This window comes from Cupressus sempervirens, chromosome 3 (genome assembly GCF_028749045.1).
Source record: "Cupressus sempervirens isolate cs-2001-9-10 chromosome 3, ASM2874904v1, whole genome shotgun sequence".
Lineage (NCBI taxonomy): Eukaryota > Viridiplantae > Streptophyta > Pinopsida > Cupressales > Cupressaceae > Cupressus > Cupressus sempervirens.
Window position 1 is genome coordinate 10235446 of NC_143120.1, and position 23835 is coordinate 10259280.

At 33.5% G+C, this 23835-nt stretch overlaps 1 pseudogene; it reads right to left on the reverse strand.

Moving 5' to 3' along the window:
• Window positions 1-5162: 5162 nt before the first annotated feature.
• The window catches only part of LOC149564467 (MAP3K epsilon protein kinase 1 pseudogene), a 34564-nt pseudogene continuing 15891 nt past the window's right edge, over window positions 5163-23835 (reverse strand).

The following is a 23835-nucleotide window of genomic DNA, read 5'->3' on the forward strand; positions in this document are numbered from 1 at the left end:
AAAGTTATTTCATCGAGCAATAAAGTAATTGTCTGTCTAGATCCTACCTCTATTGCTAGTGTTTTTTGATTGCCTACCCAGATGCAATATGCTAACATCAATCTGAGAACTACCAAAGAGTATTTTACTACAAATCAGACTCAATGTCTAAACACCATTTCTAGGTCATGGTTCTCGCAACCAAGAAAAGGAAAATCTCAATTAGGAAAATCCATTCATAGGTCGCTATTAAAAGAAGATGTGGCAAACATGGTGACCCTGCTAAGCAGGATCATTGTTCTTTGAGACTCACATGAGTTTGAAGGTTGGATGTTCCTATTTATCAACATAATCTATGAAGGAAAATAGCATATTGATTGGGCTGAAATTATTAGTGATTCGCTACATAGATAGCTCATGGGACTTCAAGAAAATGACTACTTTTATATGACTTCATATCTTTTCTATGCTATCACAAGCACCAAAAGTTGGCTAGGACTTAACCGGCAGGGCATTTATGATGACACAACCATCATTTATAATCATCTTCCTCAAATTCAGTATGATAATAGCCTGCATCATTTTAGAAGAGTGAATGACGCATTCACCATGCTAACTATAAGGGAAATTCAAGGGAACATTGGACTCAGAATTTCATCAGAAGCAGCGATGAAAGTACAAAAATATGGAAGTGTTTTCATACAATTCTTAAAGTTTACTTATATCAGGTTAGCTACCTATGATTGGTTTCCACTGATGCTACCTAGATTTGTTGATGATAAACTGGTCTTAATTGAAATGTGCAGGCAAATTAGTCAAATCAATAAACATTGCAGGAACAAGAGGATAGATGAAATAGCTTTTCCTATCGGCATCTGATATTATAGTTGTGATACTGCATCAGATGCCAGGAACATTGAAAGATCTATTGCCACAATAAATTTGCATCCTTACACGATGTGTTTCCCTTATGACAGTAAGGGCTATGCAGTGAATGAATTAAAGTTATATCCCAGTCTTGGTCACTTCCCGGCTCTAGAAGACTTTTGGGAGGATTGTGATAATGACTTCAAATTCAGGAAGAGAGATTGGATGCAGCTTACAGTACAGTAGGTGATAGACTTCAAGTTGGACATTGATGTGACAGGTGTAGATGACGATGAGTTTTCTTTGGTTGATCCTTACTATTATGAGAAAATTGAATTGCTAGATCTCCCTCCTATTGATTGGTCAATTCCAGAGTTAAAAAGCTTGAATAAAAGGACTACCTTTGTTCTTAAAAGGACAAGAGACTAGATCAGTAAAGTCAGAGCTGAAAAAGAAACTGGTGAATTTCAAAGTAAAGAGAGGAGACATAAGAAAGGGGAATCATCTCAGATGGCGATAGAGGCAACTTCTAGTGAGAAGATGCAACAATTGGATACAGGTGCTCAAGATCGAGATGAAGATATGAATCAGTCGGATAAATTTATAGTCAAAAGAAAAAGGACAAGAATGAAAGGTAGAATGAATCAGGAAGGGAATGAATCCAATGAAAAAGATCAAAGAACTCCTCAAATTGTCAAATCGCATGTCCCTGTTACATTCCCTCATAATGCAGTGATTCCTCATTTGAGTCTCTCTCCTCCTGATATGCCATTAATAGACATCATGCAATTAGATAACCCATTATCTAATTCAAAAGACTTAATGATGATTGCTGAAAATGTAACAAGTGATGTACAAGCTTCAAAAATTACACATTCATGGTTCCAGAACAGTCTTCAGAAGAGGAAGAAAGTTGTTCAAATGATCCCACCTCTGTTTGATGTGATCTCTAGTATTCTTCAGAAGCCTCCTAAGGTGAAAAAGACCAAGGTGATGTCTAGGTTAGCTATTGATGAAACTTTAGGCAACTTGTGTGTGGAATTAGCCAAGCCTATAATTGAAAAGAGTGTTGATGAAGCATCTGAATCAGATTTCATTCTAGAAAAGGTTGATCTTGGTCCTTCTAATGCACAAAGAGAGTTTTAATGCATAAAGAGAGTTTTAGAATTTTGAAGTGATTGTTGCTCAGATGTTGCAACGGGCAAAGGAACAGAAAAGAGCCAAGGAGAAACTCAAGGAACAAGTTCAAATGATGGTAGCTTATATTAATTCAATCAGCAATCCTTCTAATTCCCAAGTTGTGGTCATTCTACCAGTTTTAGCAAGTCCTGATGGTATTTTAGATCATACTATTATTGAAAGAATCGACCAACACAAATCACATATTATGATGATTGAAGCTTGGATAAATAGGATGATAGAGGATGCTTCAAAACTTATAACTGGAGTGAAAGAGATATATGGGAAAGCCATCACATAGATACAGGAAATTTCTAAGGAGCTAGAAAATAGCAAGGAACATAAATCCAATTGGCAAAAAGTAGTTGATGAATTAAAAAAAATGGCCAAGTTAGATATGAACACCCTACTTCTTGAGAAAATTATTGCTGATCCAAGTGACAACCAAACACGTATCTGGAGTAAAAGTGTTGGTTGGAAGGTGATAAACATCAACAAAGGGATCACTAAGTTCAAAAAGCTAATAGCTTCTTTGGAGCAACTAAAAAAAAAAGGTACAGATGAATTAATCTCTACTATCATAGGTGGGGTGCTAGTAAGTGATCTTTAACATGTTGATTGTCAGTTTCTCCTTGATTCCTTCAGTGTTCAGATTCATTCAAAAATAGAGAATCGTGTATCAGATGCTGAAACTATGATGAAGCTTAGCCTAGTTGTAGTCACTCTGGGAGATTGTAACATTTCAACCTATCAACAAGAGTCAGAAGAAATTCAAGATAGATACTTCACAGCCAAACTCAGGATGGAAAATGTGTTCATTCCGAACTATGAATCAATGATGATCATCCTAGATGTTTACAGGGCTTTCCGAGATAGATCAATTGTGTCTGAGTAGATAGAGTTAGTAGCTAGAAGAATTGGTGATTGTATATGTAAACATCTTTAGGAACTCTAGCTAAATTTTTTTTTTCAAGTTTCCTTGTATAGGTTAATTTTCTTGAGGTTAATTAACCTCCCAACATTATGTATTTTGGAGGTGGTTATTAACCACGAAGAGGTAGTTATTAACCTCTATGCCTATATAAGGACATCTTTTAGCTTTGTAAAGGGACTTTTTGGTTTTAAAAATAAGGGAACACTATGCTGAAATTTTGATTGAGGGGTAAATTTTGGAAATTATGTACACTTTTTATCTTTGAAATTGAAAAATCTCTTTTGTCTTCTTGGTGCAAGGAAATGAAATGAGATGTGCTTTGGGTTTCTTATTTTGAAATCAAAATTGTTATATGCAGTAGTAGACATTCTCATGGTGCTATGCGAGTGTTTATGAATGATAATGAATGTACTTGATAATACTGGTTGCCTTCAAGCGTATTGCCTTTGTTATCAAGCTTGTTTGCTGAAGAAGGTTTTGAGGGTGTGTGGTGCATTCGTCCTGAATGACTTTCTCCTGATCTTTAAAGTTTTAAATTCTTATTCAAAAATCATATCATATGAGGGAGCTGCCCCTCTAAATGTAGAGGAAGGTTGCATACCAAGGGCCTATCCAACTGTTGTGAATGGTTTGCCACACACTCCGTTGGGAAAATTCTACTATGACAAATCTGTTTACCAACAAGTACAAAAGAATCTTGGAATATCAAAATGTAATTAGGATGGTTGCTAAAATTACAATTAATCAGAGAGAGAGCTATAAAAGAACAAAAGCTAAAATTGAGGACAAAGATAGAAAAATGGTGAGAAAAAATTAATATCAATGACAAGAGCAAGAGGAAGAGAAATTTTCTCCCATTCATTCTACTAGTTTAATCTATTATTCTTACAATTGAAATTGCTTCATGCTCCAAATATAGTTGGATGCAACAAATTTCAAAACCAATAAATTCAAATACATGAAGTTAGTCATAGCAGTCTAAAAATGGCATAACAATTAGGGCAATGTTGACCATTCAAATTGGATGACTCAAAAGGTGATGGATTGTTTCTAGACCAGATCTGCCCATTTCCCAATGATGGATTGTGAATGCCAAACATACGATAAGAGAAGATGGTGTCTAGCTAAGAAATGAGTTGAGCAAGTAAGATATGTAGCATAATTTTCAATAAAACCTCAAATGAAATAAAAACTGCTAGCAAAATTTTCTACCACTGCCGAACCAATCAATCACTTCAATTTGACAAAATTGCAATGCAGACATATATATGCAAGCAAAGATTAGAGTAAAATGCATTCAATGCCAGTACCTAATTTAGGGAACACACTCACTAATAAGATGATAAATGTCATCTCAAATAAATATCAAAATTAGAGCGACAAAATATTTAAACTTCCATAGTAATGGCATCAATGTAATATTATACTTATGTAGACATTATTTCTTATTTGTAAACACAAAACATATTTCTATAAATAATACCTTTTCAGAAGATGGTTGATTGCATCTGCTCTTTGCAAATAGTCTAAACAAGTTGGATTAGTTGATACCTAATTGATGCATTTCAAAATCTTTAAAAGAAAAGGAGATTCAAACTTACTAGCATCTTGAAAAGGAAAACTAGAAAGCTCAGGATGCACATACTAAGCTTGATTGTTGTATTTGCTCAAGAAAACTCCAATAATAGGTCTTCTAGTTTCACCAAGTGTTCTCTTACAACTTCAGCATTAACTATTGGTACCATCTGGAAAGGTATGCTTGATCTATGCTAAATATTTTTGCTGATGGCATTCCCCAGTGTTGCCTTACTATATCAGCATCGAAGTAAAAATGCTCCTGATGTCCCAATTAAAATTGGTCACGATCCTTAGACAAACCCAACAATGGTTCTTTTCCCATCAAAGACAAAATAGTTTTTGTAGGCTCTAATGAATTAGTAATTACTTAAGGTTCTAATACTCCTAATGTTGAGCATGAATTCTTTGTTTGACCTAGGCTATTCCTTGAATCAAAATGACTTAAATCTAACTTTTGAGACCATGGTATTACAATTTATGAAGGCTCTAGAGTTACTATTGGCATATGAGCAGGGTCAAGAGGGCCAAACCTAACCTTTATAGGATCTAGCTAACTAGATGTTGGCTTAGCTACATCACGATATCAAAAAACATGATGAAAAGGGGTAAGTGGACTTGACCATGACTATTGTATAACACTATCTATTATAGAAGAAGTTGTACCAGTACCAGCCATAGATTCAAGTGGTGTTTCTTCATTCAAGTCGAGAAGGGTATTAACAAGCCTAATTATTATGTCATTCTTAGTAAATGTTCGATAGAAATCATTCTTGGGAGTAGAACTCTAAAGCTTGAAGATTTTGCACATGCCATCGACTGCCAAATGTATTGTTTCCTTATACTTTGCATAATCTATTTCTTGAAAACCAACTAACACAAACAATGCCTCACATGCAATGAACATCTGTAAGGTCGGTGGACTTTTTTGGCACAACTATTCTACAAAATATGTTGCTTGCATATAGATTTCTCTTGAGTTGTCAGGTTGAGAAAACTTAATGATTACTAGAATTAGACCAATAAGGTAGGTATTCTCTTGGAAAGTTGCATTGTCTTTAATGAGCTGATTAAGAATTTGCAACACATAAGTTATAACACAAGTGTTATCCACCTCAAGAATTTCCATTAAATGTGTTAACCCGTGCTGACAAAAAATTATTTTATGATCAAGACACCCTGAAACATTGCAACAAGTTTTTGACCTACTAACACAAACATATCCTTTGATTATTTTGGTTTCAACAGGCTAATCAATCTTCTTACTTCTACAACCTGTATAATGAAAATATATGTGTTCCTATTTTCCCTCAAAGGCAAGTCCATCTATTCCAATGCCATCCTCTTTAACAACATCCATCATCAAAGAAAATAAAGCATTTCCATTCTTCCTTTCTATTTCGCCATCTATTTTCTTCTAAGCCATCCTTTCTCTCAATTTTTTTGCTAGATCATTTTTCCCATATTCAAATATATTTGAACTACCCAAATTCATCTGAGAAGCAGGTGTAGTAGATCAGCTAGATCATTTTTCCCATATTCAAATATATTTGAACTACCCAAATTCATCTAAAAAGTAGGTGTAGTAGATGAGCTAGATGTTTTTGCAATTTTTTATTCTTGATGACTTTCTAGAGGTTCCTTAAATAAGTCATCCAAGGAGCCATTTGTAGTTGTATCACTAAACCTATTTAGTTTTGAAGATGATGTTTCATTTTAAGCCTTCTTTGGAAGCTTTGATTCTACAACCTTTGGCTCATAACTATCAACATTAATGCTACTTATCCATTTTCTAAATATATTGGAATATGCATGGAGAATTATTTGAGTCGTTATCAGATGAGATGACTATTGGGAAGTTCACCTCCATTTAATTGAACTGTTCAACATGAGTGATATAATTATGTTTATCTATCAATGTCGCTTAGAGGGTGTATGGTGTCATTTGAAGGAGACATTAAAGATTTGTTTGGTCCACAAAAAGTAATGAGTAACATCATTCTCTCGGAAAGGTGAAAAGAAAATTATTGGGAAAAAAAAATCTCCCGAAAAGTGCAGCACAAATTCATCATCTTTTTTACTACAAGTAGTAATAATAACAATAATTTTGTATTACTCTGTATAGACTAATATATTTTGTATCTCACTACATTTGGAATAGTTGGCATTGTCTACAATTTTGTTATTTGATATTATAGATCATATTTAATGATCTATTATCAAGAAGAGGAAAGTATGTAATAGTACCTCACACTCATTGATGATGGATCACTAAGTGTAATATAAAATTTTGAAGAACAAAATCATATATGGTGCAAACAAGAAGCTTTTGTACTTTTTAATGCACTTTGAAAGCAAAAAAAAGGAATATGATATTGCTATTGGGATTCAACTATGTAGTTTTTGAGCCAAACACATTTATACACATTTCATGAGTATAACAGTTCACAAGAACTCATCTTCCACGAGAATGAATGGTACATAAGATACAACATTTATCAATTTATAGCTTACAAGTCTCTATAATGAATGGTTCATAAGGCACAACAGTAGCAAGCTAAATGGGCTTAACGTTAAAGAAAATTTCATGGATAACCATACTTGAATACTTAAGTTGAATTAGTAATGAGATGGATAATCGAATAGGAAAACCCAATGCTTCAGCTCTATGAATATCACCTATATGTTAACTACTATGAGTTCTTATGAATCACTATTTTTGATAAATAGACCTTTTCCATTAATTAAAATTTAAAGATACATATTCACAAAAAAGGGGTCGAGGATACAAGATCACCCCATGAGTTCAAACGGCCCAAGGTCGGAGATCAACTATTCATCAAAAAACATATATAAGCAAAAATATAAAGCCTTCAGGCTATAAGAGCAATGCTAGCCCAAGGAGGGTCTTTATCATCAGAACTCCAGAAGTCCTTGGGGTTAGTGGTTGGATCAGGGGGAGCCCAACCGTCAGCAACAGTAGCATCTTTATCAGCATTATTTTCTTTATCTTCTTTAGCCCTGGGAGGAGAAATGGCTAAATCCAATCTACTTGGGGTCACAGTGAGCAAATAGCCAACTTGCATCAGCGATAGCAAGGGGATCCAACAAGGACCAACCTAAGCCGAGCCTCTAAGTAGCGACAGCCACAAAAACCACCACTAGGAGAGTGAGGATGAGGTTACTACCTAGGGGTCTATGACTAGCGAGTAGATCTACTCCAGCCTTGCTAGTGACTATGAGGAGGAGTACGTTCACCAAAAAAAAATCTAGAGGCCCTCGGCCAACTGTACAAGGGGCATTTCCCTAGTGAGAAAGTAGCTCCTGCAGGTGAGCCAACTTTAATGCAACTTTGTTAGTTTGTACTTGTATCTATAACATGAAATTATTTCATGAAATATAGATCAATAAATTTAGTTTGAAAACTAAACACTCCAATTTTGATAATAATTATAATTTAACTTACTATATATATATATATATATATATATATATATATATATATATATATATATATATATATATATATATATATATATATATATATATATATATATATATATATATATATATATATTAGAGAGCATCAACAATAAGAAATCTTGGAATAACCAAGAAAAGAATCAAATCAAAAACATGATCACTTATTCATCTTGATTATTAAATAGATCAGATGATTACATTAAAAAAAATTATTAAACAGAAAGCATTGGATATATGTGTAGGTCTACCATTAATTTAGAACCTGCCACATTTGTTAACCTTAATACAAAAAATGACTCCAAGTCCTACAGAATGACCCTTGGCATCAGAAACTATAATAATTTGGACTAGCTTTAAATCTCATTAAATCATAAAAACAATTAGAAGTTAATAAGACAATGGAAAAATAATCAAAAATTTGTTAGTATAGTCATCAAATAAAATGGCTAACTTGAGAATATCACTAAAAAAGTATCAGAAAGGGGAAGAATCATAAAGTTATCTTTATTTTATAATGAATAGAGTTCAATATACCAAAGCCCTACTTATCCATTTGCTTCACATGTTATTTGTCTTCCACTTTCTAGTGTTCTTCATTGCTAGCATCACATGTACTTAATGTGTTTTTACTTCTACACATGATGGTGATATGGAAAAATTAAATCCATTTTGCCTCCATTGACGACACCTGCTCTTTATACTCTTGCATTCTACAGGATATTGTCTCATATTGTTGAGTTCATTCAAATTAAAATTTCATATATTACAGATACATTTATTTCACAATCATTTCTTTAATGATGAACACATTTTCACAGGTGTTGTAAACTATATAGTGAAAACTCAGATGAAGATTTGGATAAGAAAATATTTCCAAAAGCCAAACTTCCTTATTTCAACATCATTAATTGTACTCTTCTAGTTTCTTTTCAGACAAAAAGAATAATGTGCACAGAGATGACACAAAAATATGAGAACACCATTTATTCTTCACGAACTTCTCCATTCTTAGATCTATTAGATATCTGTGTGATGCTTTGAAAATTTTTACCAGTACCCATATGCTTCACATACTACCAGTCCTAATGAAAATGCCTCATAATTTATGTTCATTCTTTTCTTGTCAGGTCTACACATTCTTCCATTTGATATATGCATTTAATTCTATTGAAAATTTTCTTAATGCAAGGAATATTTAATGTTTTTTCTTGAAATGCATAGTAGTCTTAATTATTAGAAAATGATATATGAATTTGTGGTATTCTTGTTTCTATGTAGCTTATATTCCTCTTTGAATCTTAAGGTTCAACTGACTAAGATGAGACAATGAAGTATCTTGGTTCTAATGTGATCTATTAAATACATAATCATATGCTCTTTGAAAAATTCCTCAACGTGCTTTGGCATTTTAGTTTTGGCATTAGTGACAAAGCTCAACAATCTCTTGAATGCCCTAGACATAAGTCTTACTCCTCAAATGTATGCCCTAAATTTTGCCAAAAAATAGGGGTCCATCACATTCATTATTTGTTATTATAGATTAATTGTGAAAGGCTTAGTAAAATTAGCTAGAATTTAACATCAATTCATCACTCTTTGAGCCCTTGTAGAATTCAATCAATTTTTTTTAATTGCATTCTTGTCAAGAATGCAATGAAAATCCTCAAGCGTGAAGAATGAATTTCTATGTGCTAGCATTGTATGTGTGAGTTGGCCCTTTCCTTTCCTTATGCTAGTTTACTAGAGAAAATTTCTACGTTCCATTTTTAAGTGAAAGAAAAGCTTTTCTTGGTTCAAAAGCCTTTTTTCCCTGCAAACTGTCATCTTTTCCACCCCATGACAATCCTATTTGATAGCTGTTTAAATTGTTGAATGCTAAATGTTTTGATGATTTAGTGTTCTAAAATTCTATGACAGGAAATCAAGAACATTTTGTATTTTGAATCAGTTTATTTCTCTAAGTATTCAAAAGGATATTGATATTTGAATAAAATAAGTTTGAAACCCTCATATAGACAGTGGCTTAAATAAAATGTAAATTTCTTTTGGTTTTCATGTTCAATAAGGCCTTATCCTTGGCCATTAGAAGTTAGAAATATTTTATTTTAATATCCTAAATAATGCAAGGACAACATCCAACAAATAGCACATGATTGGGATCCAAGGAAGTGATTGTTTCTAAGAAAATAAAGACATAACTGTCATGGAAAAAAAAGTCCTATTACGGGGGCTATATCTTAAAAATTAACTATTAGATTGACCTAAATCTTGGATATGTTGGACATAATTAATTTTGGAAGAATCTCAATGGTGCAATTGAGGAAATATTGAGGAGTTGAAAATTTATTGACCTCTAGGTACGTGTCTATCCAGGGGACAACAAGTAGGTAAATTGTATTATTTAATGGAATAGTGTCGTGTCAATTGATCAGAGTATGAAATGTTTGGATTGGGCCTAGAGATCCTATAGAGAACCTTAGGAGGATGGTAAGGGTGGATCAATGCATGATTGGGTAAAGAGGAACAAGTTTATGTGATGTTAAATGATTTTCTTCAGGATGTTGTTATTGATTGTCTTATTAGACAGAGAATAGAGGGTTTGTTTATGAGTTAACGGTGGGTTTTGTTTGGGTGTCTTGATGTTTGAATAAAATATGAATGAGAGCTCTCCTTGAGTGTAATATGTTGGGGAACAAATGCAAAGGTATGATCCAAGGTAATGATCAAATGTCATGGAAGGGTTATGTGGAAGCTATGAGTTTGTGTAGATAGTCATATAGAGGTTGTGCATATATCAAAGCATGATGTGGAATCGAGTGATGGTTAGTGTGCTTAAGTAAAGTTGTGGAGCCTAGTGGTAAGATTTTTTTTGAATGAAAATTAACAGGTTTATTGTGTGGGTCAGGTCCAAGGAAGTTGATCTATTTGTGAGGGTGATTAGGATAATTTCCAAGTAGATTGATTGAAGACCCTAGTCTTCGCATCATGCTCCCAAATGCTTGCATTGTTAAAAAATAACACACCAATCATCATCATATATAAATATATAGCCTAAACTTTACTTCCTTTTCCACCACTCATACCACAAGATCATTAAAGCTAACTTATTTGCTTAGTACTTGATGGAGTTCTAAATACTATTCCATTTGATTGACCTATGTTGTCATTTTGTGACCATCAAACTTTCTTGCCTCAATCTTTGAAAGATTATGCCTTCAAAAATACCCTTGGCCATCTAATGGTGTAAAACTCATGAAGGCCAAAATGTTCTCATAAGCCAAATTGTCTAAGATTTTCTTCAGCATGTTGCTGCAATTTTGTGATACCATCAAATTCACCATCTATAATCTTAGGGTATCAATACAATATATGAAGAAAAAAGTGCAACTTTTCATTATTACATTATTCTTTATTCTTCTCAATCAATTTTATTTTCTTGGCATTGGTTTATTATCATCACTATCAATTAGACTTAATCACACATCTTCTCCCATTAATATTAATTGATTTCTTCATTTAATTAAATAATTGGTTTTCTTACTAGATAGCTATTGTTGAGTGACTTAGCCAATATAGTGAGCAATGATGTGTTGGCCCTGATATTATTTTTTGCTATTAATTTACAATATTATAGACCCACCAATGTATTTAAGTGTGTTTATCAACTAAGCTACATGTTCTCCTTGATTGATGGACCAACCTAACCATCATCCTTGGCCATCACTGATATCTTGAACTTTATGATCACAATATCATTTATTATTGTTATCTTGGATACATATGATAAAGGATATTATTCAAATGCATATATTCTAAAATATATAGTATTTTCTAATCAAATAACTTCTCTATTTCGATTCTCCTTGTAGTTACTATAATGATCCATGCATAATGTCATTGTCCTTTTATAGGGTGATTTTCAACTAGAAAAAAATTTGTGTTCCTTGCAAAATGGGTAGGAACCATCTTAATTATATGACTTCATGGTTTCCTCAATCCTTATTCTCCTAACAACAACTAGTATAATTTATTTCTCAAAAAATCTTCCACTCTGATTTGCTATTGTTTTAACTTATCCTTTTAAATATTAATGTTAGATTTTACTCTCAATTATATTAACCTCATGATAGTAATTGAAATTTTTTTATTCTCATGGACAAGTTGAAGATATTACATGGGTGATAGAGTTTTTTTGGATAGTAGGACTTGGAGACTTTTGAAAAGGTGGGCAAGGAATTCAGAGTTTGTCAATGTCAATGTTTCTAGATCTTTCATTTCTTAAATTTCTAAAAACTTGACTATCAAATATTAACACTAAAGATCTTAGAATCTTTTGAATGTCTAGATAGTTTCCTTAACTTCTTCACTAATTCCTTTGGTTATATCTACAAGCTCATCAACATGAAGTAAATAAAATGTTGTACTCTCCTCTTTTTTCGACTCTAGACTTACAAATTTATTTTGGTGGGTTTGAAGCTTTTCATTCTTAACTTTCAAATATCCTTCATATATTATTTAACTTATTCCATAATCCCTTTACTAATTTACAATGCATAACCTTCACAAACACAAATTTAGATAGCCCACACAAAACTGCATGTTTAACTTTTGCATTGTTCTCACTTTTCTTCTTTTCCACTTGATTCACTGGGGGAGTTTAAAGAGGTGTGTAGCCATTCACCATGGATTGCCAAAAATCATATCCTAGGTCATTCAAGTAGTTCTTCATCATTATGCTCCAAAATACATTATTTGTCCCATCAAATAATGTTGCATTGTTAATCAATTTTCTTTTTCTTTTTTAAAACTCGATTATATATAAGATAAATACTTCACAAAGATTAATGAACCACATATGAAAGATCTAGAAAGTAAGAAGACAATATCTTTGTGGAAACCTTGTTAATCTCATATTGGTTTTGTCAAGTGAGTGTCAACACACTTAAGTTACTTACTTAGTTCATGTCGAACTAGTAGTACATGTTGAGCACAACATGTAAATATTAGACCAAGCTGAATAATTGTGAGTGTTGAGCCACTCATGTGTTGAGTCACTCAAGTGCCAAAAAAATAGTAAATGTTGAGTAACAAAGAATCCGACAAGATAGACTATGTTGAGTGACACAGGAGCCAAGTAAACAATGGATTCAAGCAATATAGGTGGTGAGTCACAGTATAAAGACTAGTGCATGTCGAGCATTAGAGACTTTAGATGCCGAGTGAAATAATTTTGACATTTTTATTTTTAATGGCACAAAAAACTATGTAAACCATTTTTTAGCCAACTTAAGATTATATTTTGATACTTAGGAGATAAGAATGAATCTATATTTGAATTCCCTATGCAATTACATACAACCAATCAAAAAATGGGAAGGATTAAGTGGCAAAATAGATCAATCTTAGTTGTAGATTCATACCTAACCCTAAGCCACCAAATTCTTCTTAAGGAGGATGAAAACCCTAAACTTTAATAGAGAGTGAAAAGGAATTGAAGGAGTGAAAAGAATAGTTTGCATGCGAAAATAGAGCACTCATGGTGACTTAGAAGAAAGAGTGAATTGCATAATTAGTTAGAGAAGAATGGAGGATAAAGGAAAGGATACAAAATTGGGACATCTAATCGAGAAGGATCGAGAAGACATTGTTTAGAGGTGATCTATTATCAGGCAAGCAAGCACCAATCGCAAGATTTATGCTACGACATGTTAACAAGTGATTTCAATTAAATCTCTTTATAGAGTAGTCCTAACAGACTGTATGAAATCCTTTAACAGGGTGCTTACTTAATTGTAAGTTGAAGTCATCTAAAAAGGCACACTTCTAATAGGGTGTTTAAATCCTCTAACAAGGTGAGACCTAACAATCTTTGTAAGCCTTTAATAGGGCAGACCTTTCATAGGGTAGATCATGTTTCATGGTCAAAACATTGTAACCTTCATTTAATACACTTTATTGCTATAGTGTTGAAGATTTTTGGGTGTCATCCCCACCCCATTTTTACCTTCTCACTTGGAGGGTTTCTAGGTAATCATATTTGGTGTTATGTGTGTGAATGCTTGCATGTTTACATGATTTAGATGTATGTGCTTTACATGTTATTTCAAGTTTTATCATTGAATGTATGAGATAGATGTATGGTGAAAGTTCTATGGGTCAAAGTTTGAACTACTGATTCACAACCCCCCCACCTCTCAAAAGCTCACCTTTCCTATTGTAATTTCAATAATTGGTATCAGAGCCAAGTTCTCAAAAGGAGAAGCTTTGCAGCTTTGAGGAAAGATCTTGAAATGGAAGTCTACAAATTGGGAAAGATTATTAAGAATCAAGGAATTGAGATAAAACTCATTCTACATCAATTGGATGAAGCAGGAGAAGAACTAAAGAAGTCCTTGAAGAGAAGAAAAGAAATTGCTATTGCAGAAAATGACACACAATACAAAGAGATTGACACTACCAAGCTATTTGCCAATGGTGACTCCAATGAATTTGATTCAATAATTGCAGATCTAATAGAAAAGAATAGAATACAAGATGAGGAAATTAGAAATCTCAAGCTAGAGCAAGAATCTCAAGCCATGTTGCTATGTGAGGTAACTGAACAAAAGAAGAAAGCTATGGAAGACAAAGTCATGATTGAAGAAGAAAAAAGAATCTTGAACAACATATTGAAAGAGAAGTCAATAGAGCTAACTAAGATCTCCAATATGTAATTGTACAATCTAAGTCAAATGATGAATCTCAACTATGAATTGAATGTCAAGGTCATTGAGATAACTACATTGAAGTTGTAGAATGAACAACTACAGAATGACCTAAAGGGAGAAAAGGAATTTTTTGAAAGTTTCAACAAGCCAAATGAAGCCATTAAATACTATGAGAAACTATTGAGATCTCCTAAATCCAAGAATGATTCATTAGGACTAGGATACACAAGCACTAAAGAAGGAGAATCATCCAAAAGTGCAAAAGAAAGGAACATCAAAGGTAAGAACTCCAAACCTACTTGTCATAATTGTGGTAAGAAAGGACATACCACTAATGTGTGCATGAGAAAGTTTACAAATCAGAATGTCAAGCCTAAGAATATGACTAATTGTCATAAGTTCAACAAGCAAGGTCATAAGGCACATGAATTCAAAACAAGGACCATACATACACAAAGATTTGAAGGATATTGTTACAACTGTCAGAAGTATGGACACAAAGCTTTTGAATGCAGATCCAAATCCATGTGGTCATCAAACAAATAAGCAAAGATAAGAAATAATGGAAACTCTTATAACTAGGATTATAATAAAAAATATAGTTGTCATTACTATTAAGAATATGAACATATTCTAGAAAATTGCATTAGGACACATTTTAGAGGTAACTACCAAAGGTGGTTAAGTCAAACTACATGTTTCAGCTATTTGAAGATTGGTCATATCAGTAAATCTTGTCCAACTAGGTAAAAGATGCCAAAATGTGAATTTGGTAAAGGTAAAGGCAAGGTAGAAGTTGAACACATCAGAGAAGAGATGAATGAGACATGGAAAAAGAAAGATGAGTGTAGCATATCAAATGGAGAAGGGATCACTTCACCCAATGGGTCAGGTGATCACACCTCACCAAATTAGGCAAACAAAAGGTATGTGGGACTGATATCTAAAAGTTATATTATACATCAGTTCCAAAAGGTTCTAGTAATGAAAAGATTACATTAGCATTAATAAAGATGCAAGAAGTTATCAGAAATTAAAAACAAATTTTTGAGTTTTTCATGTTGTTTCTGACTATGAAGAGTTTCCCATATGTGTCAAGTGGAATGTTAGAAGATGTCGAGCTATCAGACTAAGTAGTTGATGTCAAGCTCACAATGGCTTCCAAGTGATGGAAACATCAACGGATGTTGAGTCAACCTAAAATTGGTTATTGCCAAGCTTACAGTTGTGTAAGTACTTAACATTATATTAATGTTAGGTTTTCAAAGGGTATATGATCGATTTTAACTCATCTTTTATCATTTTGAAATAAAGAAAGAGCAAGAAGAGAAAGAGGCAATTAGAAAATTCTTTAGAAGCAATTGTAGAATATTTATGTGGCAATTCATCACCATTTCGTCTGATCTTGCAAGGTATTTATCAAGAGCCGAGCTACATAGTTTAAAATTTCATAAACCCTAGTTTGAAAAAATGGCATCAAGTTCGAAAAATGTTGAAGGGAAGGAAGTTTTAAACTTTCAACTAGTTAGTAATGAAGTTAAGCAACTCATATTTAAATCCATTTCTGACATTGCATATAAACAAGATCCTTCTTGGGCATTGTCTATAATCTCGCCAAATGTGACAATGGTACAAGATGTGAGGAAATGCTACAATTTCAAGATAGGAAGCATTGGTGACATGGAGATTAGAGAGGCATACAACAAACTTTTTGAAAATGGTGTTTTGAAGGAAGAATATAAAATTGTTGAGAAAAAGGGTTTAACATGAGCCCTAGATTTTCCAAATGTATTGAAAATAGAGTCGATACAAATTGTGTTGAGCTGAATTCATGATGATTCCTTGTGGTTGGAAGGTGGAATAATCAAAATTACCAAGAGAATAATTCATAGGATTACTGGCTACCCAACCATAGATCGGTCCAAGACACTCAAGAGTGATTCTAAGGAAATGATTGAAAATAATACTGGAGCAGTCTGGAATAAGAGAGGTATGACAATAGATACAATCATTGATCCTCTAATTAACTTTTCTATAAGGGTAACATCACATAAGTTCTATCAATCTAGTAGATTGAATAGTTACCCTGCATAGTTGTGGATGTTGGTTATAAGATTGTTAAGAAATATCATACATATGATCTAATAGAACTTCAATTGCAGCAACTTATGGAGAACCTCAGAGTGATAAGAAAAACCAAGAGTGCACAATGCAAGTTTGGTTCAATACAAATATGCATATTTTTTTATGTACAAAACACATTCCCCTCATTTAGAATAGTAGGATGGAAGACTAACAAATCAGTTGCAATATAGATTGGTGAATACATTGAGCAGCTAGGAGAAAACATTGAAATGATCATGACTAGCTACTTTGAAGATTTCAAGTAGTCAATGAAAAAGAGACTAAGAATACTAGTATCCTTAGTTGAAAAATACTATGATGACATTTTTTTGTGTTGATGTTGATTATACATTTGTGCAACTTGCCACACCAAGGGTAAGATGGTTGAGACCCTTAAGATATGAGGTAAATGTAGGCAAAGCCTTAGCAGCAATAACAGCTCTACTTGTAGAAGAAGTATACAAGATTACAAAATTTTTTGGAAACTATGAGATGGTGAAATCTAAGATTACCATGGATTTGAAGACTGCTTTGTCCATGAAGAAAAAGGAAAATATAGTAAAGAAATTGAAAGTAAAATTTGGAGAGGCTGCCGAGGAGGAAGAGGAAGAACAAACTCAAGCTCAAGAACCTTTAGCATTAACACAGGGCATGGGAGAAGACAAAGAAGAGAAGAAGATTGAAGGTGTCAAGGGAGAAGAAGCCAATGAAGCACCTACTCCTACTGAGCAAAAGAAAAGGAAGGAAAAGGCACAGCCAGTGGAAAGGACCAAGAAACTTGTTAAACCAAGTTAGCCAAGGCCCATTGCGCCTACAACTAGACCCAGCACATGTGCTACAACACAAAAGGCTAGAGAAAAGAAAAACCAAATAGAGCAAGGAGGAGAAGAGTAGAAAATACAAAGAAGGAAGTATGTGGCTCAACTAGATTCTGATCAAGAAAAGACAAAATCAGATGAAAACAATCAATTCAAGGTGGTGAGTCACAATCCTCTCTTAGACCTTGAGAATCTTTGTGAAAATGTTAAAAACAATGCAAATCTTTCAAGTTTTAGTCATGTTGAATTTGATAAATTGGGTAAAGTTGAGAAGAACCAAGTGGAAGAGGCATTATATGCCATGATGTCAAAGTTTGATACCACACCACTAGAATTTTCCAACTCAGTACCTAAAAATATATATGACATTGTTGAGAAAAAATGGCATTATTGTCTAAATTTGGAAAGAAAAATTAGGGAGACAACACTAGCCCAAATAATGCTTGAGTTGACTAAGGGACAAATTGCTAAGGTAGTAAAGAAATATGCAATTAGGTTCACACCTAAATATAAAGCCTGTAGCATTCTACAAAATAATATTGAAGATGTTGTTAAGAAATCAACATAAATCTGGAAACTAATTAATGGGTTGACCACTGTCAAGAAAGGAGAAACTGACCCTTTAGAGGCTAAAGATGATGAAAAAGATGATGATAAGCAAGATGATGACAAAGATGATGATAAGGAAGATGATGAAAAAGATAACACAGTTGGAAGAGAGACAGAAACAAAAGAAGATGACAGGGCAATAGTTGAGCTTGAGCAACAAGAAGAACAAAGTGTGCATGACATACAATTGTTGAGTGTCAGTCCTCCCCATGACACAACCAAAACAACTATAACTATAACTATAAATAATTTCTTGGATCCATTAGCTCAGAACATCACTCCTCTTACTATAGAAGACTTGAAGAAGATTTTAGATCAATCTACATTGCAAGCCAAACTATGTGGCGATCTAGTTTTGGTTAGAGTAGAAGAACTACAAAGGGCAGTAATTGATGTCACAAAGGAAAAGGTTAATCCACAAGAACCACTTTCTATCATCCCTTCAATTACTAATGTAAAATCTTTAGTTCAAATGTCAAAAGTTACATCTACCAAGATTGATACAATTGTTAATGTTGTTACTATTGAGAAGAAAGCAAAAGAAAAAGATACCACTGTAGGACAATAGAAGGAGCGAAGACATATAGATTCATTTGTACCTACAGCACAAGAACAAGGTGCAAACCAATTCATAGTGATAGACTGGGGCAAGCCTAAAGGGATAGAACCAAAGGTGAAGGAACAAGTGGCCATCCAAGCATTGGTAGCCTTACCAGTATTTGGCACTCCTTCCACACAAACTCTTTAGAAGCCAAGCATAGATGCTACTCCATTGTAGATCTTAGTGCCAAGCCCAAGCTCATCAAAGGTTGAAAAGGTATTACATTATGGAGACATAATCCTTGATGAAGAAATTGTTATTCCAAAGTATGATTATGATACTATGACATTAGAACAAATAGGCATTTTACAACAAGCCTTAGAAAGGAAAAAGCATCAAGAAATGCTTAACAGAGAACATAGGCAGAAGCAAGCACTTCAAGATATTAAGGACATCTTTCTAGATGCATTTAGTATGCCAACTCCTGAAGATACCAAGCCACTAATAGAACAACTGACAAATATAGTGGAGAAGGTTAGTAATGAAGACCTTGATACAAATGCAAAACTTTTAGAATGGTCAGAAAAGAGGTTCCAAAATAGAGTAAATGATAAAATATCAGGTGATATAGCACCAACTCAAGTTGCATTAGCAACTAAGTTTGAGGATGTAAAGAAGGTACTTGAGAACATATTCTCATTGTACACAAAACTATGCAATCCTACACTCTTCACCCAAGAGACCAAAAATCACATTCTGAGCCTGGAAAGTTAAATATTTGCATCAAGTGCATGACTAACTACAAATCTAGCTAAGAGTGAGAACATTTTAGGACATTGCTTCAGACACAAAATTAGTTTTTTGTCTTAACAGTAGATGAGGCTAACATTAGAGCCAAACTAACAAGCATAGAAGCTACCCTCACCCCACACATGGAGATATTGCACAAGGAGCTAGGCTATGCTAAAACTCTACTGAAGAAAGACCCCAATCTTTCTACTTTAGATGGTCTAGTACACCTTGCTGCTAAGATTACACTCCAAATAATGTCGTTGGATGTTGCATGTGATAACTGGGATGCAGCTCTCAAGATAATAATGGATGTCCACAAATCTTTTCTGGAAAAACACACCATAGGCATATAGCCCACCTAACATAACTACCAAAAAGGGGGAGAGAAAGAAAAAAATGGGCCGATATATCATTGGGGAGATATATATTTTTTGGGGGGAGAAAGAGAAAAAAGGGAAAGATATCATATCAGCTAAGGGAGAGCATATCAAAAAAAAAAAAAACCAGTAACATAGCGCATTGAAGTCAAAGTGTATCAGTAGAGAGACATTTACTCAAAGGGAATACAAAATTTTCGTTATAGAACGGACACACTAACTCAGGGGGAGCTATCAAATTTTGAGGTATCTAAGTTATTACATAATTTTGAAATTTTAAAGTTTTGTATATAAGCCAAGTTATGGATATGTTATGCTTAAGAGAATACGGATGTTAATGTATACTCAAGTGTTTTTGACACTCATGTCAAAGGGGGAGATTGTTAATCTTAGATTGGTTTTGACAAGTGAGTGTCAACACACTTAAGTTACTTAGTTCATGCTGAACTAGTAGTACATGCCAAGCACAACATGTAAATATTAGACCAAACTGAGTCATAGTGAGTGTTGAGCCACTCATATGCCAAGTCACTCAAGTACTGAGCAAACAATATATGTTGAGTAACATAGAAGCCAAGTAGATAGACTATGTTGAGTGACACAAGAGCCGAGTAAATAGTGGATGCCAAGCAATATAGGTGTTGAGCCACAATATAAAGACTAGTGCATGCTGAGCATTAGAGACTTCAAATGTTGAGTGAAATAGTTTTGACATATTTTTTTTTAATGGCACAAACAACTATGTAAACCATTTTTGAGCCGACTTAAGATTATATTTCGATACTTTGGAGATAAGGATGAATCTATATTTGAATTCCCTATGCAATTACATGCAACTAATCAAAAAATGGGAAGAATTAAGCAGTAAAATGGATGAATCTCAACCGTAGATTCATACCTAAGCCTAAGCCACCAAAGTCTTCTAAGGAGGACAAAAACCCTAAACTTTAATAGAGAGTGAAAAGGAATTGAAGGAGTGAAGAAAATAGTTTGTATGCAAAAATAGAGCATTCGTGGTGACTTAGAAGAAAGAGTGAATTACAAAATCAGTTAGAGAAGAATAGAGGATAAAGGAAAGGATACAGCATTGAGACATATGATCGAGAAGGATCAAGAAGACATTGTTTAGAGGTGATCTGTTATTAGGCAAGCAAGTGCCAACTGTAAGATCTATGCTAAGACATTTTAACAAGTGATTTTAGTTAAATCTCTTTATAGAGTAGTCCTAAAAAACTCTATGAAATCCTTTAATAGGGTGCTTACTTAGTTATAAGTTGAAGTCCTCTAACAAGGCACACTTCTAATAGGGTATTGAAATCCTTTAACAAGGTTAGACCTAATAGTCTTTGTAATCCTTTAATAGGATAGACCTTTCACAGGATAGATTATGTTTCATGGTCAAAACATTGTAACCTTCATTGATATACTTTATTGCTACAGTAGTGAAGATTTGTGGGTGTCATCCCCACCCTAATTTTACTTTCTCACTTGGAGGGTATCTAAGTAATTGTATATGGTGTTATGTGTGTGAATGCTTACATGTTTACATAATTTAGATGTATATGCTTTACATGTTATTTCAAGTTTTTTCATTGAATGTATGAGATGGATGTATGGTGAAAGTTCAATGGGTCAAAGTTTGAACTACTAATTCACCCCCCCTATTCCTCTCAAAAGTTCACTTTTCCTATTGTAATCCAACAAACCCTTATGGGATAAAACAATGACAAAATATTTATTTTATATTGAAAAATCCTTACACTTTTTGAAGGATTCAACTCAAAGGGGACACCAATCTCCTCTAGATGATTTCTTAGACACTAATCCATTGGAAGCACTAACTTTCACAAGTAACCACCATCTTAGTATGAGATTTCAATCTCTTGAACAAGAAGCTTCAATCACATATCTTGTGAAGTAGAAGGCTCCAACCTTTGACTTATTTGATTATAATGATGTTTTTGTCTCTGCTCTAGATCCTTTAAGGTATTCAACAATATTGGCACACTCCTCCACAGAAGTTAACCATGAATTGTCTCCTTTCAAGAATTAAGTATGATGTTCAAATTATTCTTATAAATATGTACTAGATCTGCAAATCTTCACCAAATATTTTCACATTACTTGCATGATTTAGCCCTTAAGATGAAGTTGAATTTATGTCATAAATATCTTAACATGCAAACCTGATTTTTCCTTATTTAATCTACAACTTTGCATTTTTATTTTAATAAATAGCTCAACATACATGCCTAATTTTTCCTTTGATCCTCTTTAATATTTAAATATTCTTCAATTGTTTTGTGTTTGAGTGTTGGAATTCTTTAGAATAACTAAGAGGGGGGAGTGAATCAGTTATCCAAGGTCCAAATGTATAAATAAAACTTTTCATAGCTTAGTGAACCCATAAAACATTTATCATCATGCATGCATCCATAAGATTATGAAATCACTTAAAACTTGTAGGTTAGTGTCAAATCATTTTGCAAAAATGTAAATATGAAACATAACAGATTCAACAACAATTTTAACACAATGATTTATGTGAAAACCTAATTTGGGAAAAATCACCAGTAACATGCTACTCTTTTTCACTCTTCTCAAGTGATGCCTATGAAAGGCTAACCCTATTAAAGATTACAATACACACTATTAAATGTGACCCCATTAAAGGATTTTAATCACCCTATTAAAAGTGAGCCTTGTTAGAGGACTTTAGACCATTCACTTGGTATATCACCTGGTTAAAAGATTTACAAATGATTGTTAGGTTAACCTTAATCCAAATGATTTACCCTAGACTAATACAATTGTTAGAGAGTAACAGTAAGACTTGATCTGATAACAACTTACAACTCCATTTGTAGATTACATATCTCTATTTCAATCCTCCATTCTACTTGGCTTTCACATATTTCAGCTCTGATAGCTTGTTCACCCTTCAAGCATCCATACCCTTAAGCCTTCTTTCTTATCATGCCAATGTAGACTCTCAATTAGGTCACAAAATGAAGCAATACCCTTGACTCCTTGTCTTCCTTAGGTTCTCGCTCATGAAAACCCTTTCTTCTAACTAGCCATCCCTATAAATAGAGAATTGAGATCATTTGTCACTCATTCTCCATCACCAATTTAGGGTTAGGACATATTAGGTAGGATTCAATGAATCTACCCCTCATTTCATATCACTTATAGAAACTTCTCCTTAAATCCTCTTTGAATTTATCTCAAAATGATTTACCATGAATTATATGCCAGTAGCTCATCAATCTTATCTTCCACCTAGTTTACACAATCCAAGAAAAAAAACTTGTCATCTCAAATCCATCAAATTTATTAATGTTGACACTCGGCATTAACTTGCTTCTAGTGCTTAGCACATACTGCATTTCTTGACATCCTCTATAAAACTACTCAGCACAAACTAAAGTTTACTAGTGCTCAGCATTAACTAAACTTTACTTGGCATCCACTATTTTTCTTGGCATGCACTAAAATAAATTCTTACTCTGCTCCAATTGATTTCTTGCTCAGCTTGCACTAACTTTTCTCAACACCTACTATCCATTCGATCAAGCTTGGTAGAAAAACTTTGTTAAACTTGTTCTTCTGAACTTGCTTAGTGTAACCAACTTTTGCAACCATAAGTAGATTATCAATGCACTATGATATCATTGTCTAAACTAATTTTTGTACTCCTTTTGATATCATAATTCAACCTTTCCTCTAGGTAATATTGTTAAATATTTTGATCAAATCCTCTTCATCAATCAAATAAGTGATAGTGCTTAAATCATCTAAGCAGTAGTCTTACCATAAAAATAGCAGGTTTAACATCAGTGACAAAATA